A 533-nucleotide genomic window follows, 5' to 3' on the forward strand; every position below is an offset into this window, starting at 1 on the left:
CTCATGACAGGCGGCGCTCCGATTCCATGCTTGTGGCAGACCTGTGTCTTTCATTCCTGCCATTGTTTGTGTGCTGTGAGAGGAGGCAGTATTGTGATGTTGGGTGCACCCCTGTGTAGGACATGTGTGGGTGTTGGTGGCTTAGCTGAGCAATGGTGGTTGTCGGGGGGGTGGGATATTCCGTTTTCTGAGTGGACCTCCCAGTCTGGTTATGACAGTGTGGATTGTCTCATGTGGCGGAGAGGATGCACTGGGTGTTGTTCCATGCTGGTGCTTACATATTGTCTGTGTGCGTGTTACAGGCGGAGAGTAGTGCGTGATAAGAGTGTGTGGCTGCCGTGTGGTTGTGATTGTGAGCAGAGTCTTTCAGCATGTATACGGACAGTTGTATATATTATCTGTATTCTGATGGGTCTATGTATTACTAATCAGCGCCGTGTATACGTTTAATCCGGTTCCAGTCGAAACTGTTGTATCTCTGTACATTAGTGACACGGCGAGCGCGCTATGTAGCTACTCGTCTCGGCAGCTTC

The sequence above is a fragment of the Schistocerca serialis genome, unplaced genomic scaffold (genome assembly GCF_023864345.2).
Source record: "Schistocerca serialis cubense isolate TAMUIC-IGC-003099 unplaced genomic scaffold, iqSchSeri2.2 HiC_scaffold_1094, whole genome shotgun sequence".
Classification (NCBI taxonomy): Eukaryota; Metazoa; Arthropoda; class Insecta; order Orthoptera; family Acrididae; genus Schistocerca; species Schistocerca serialis.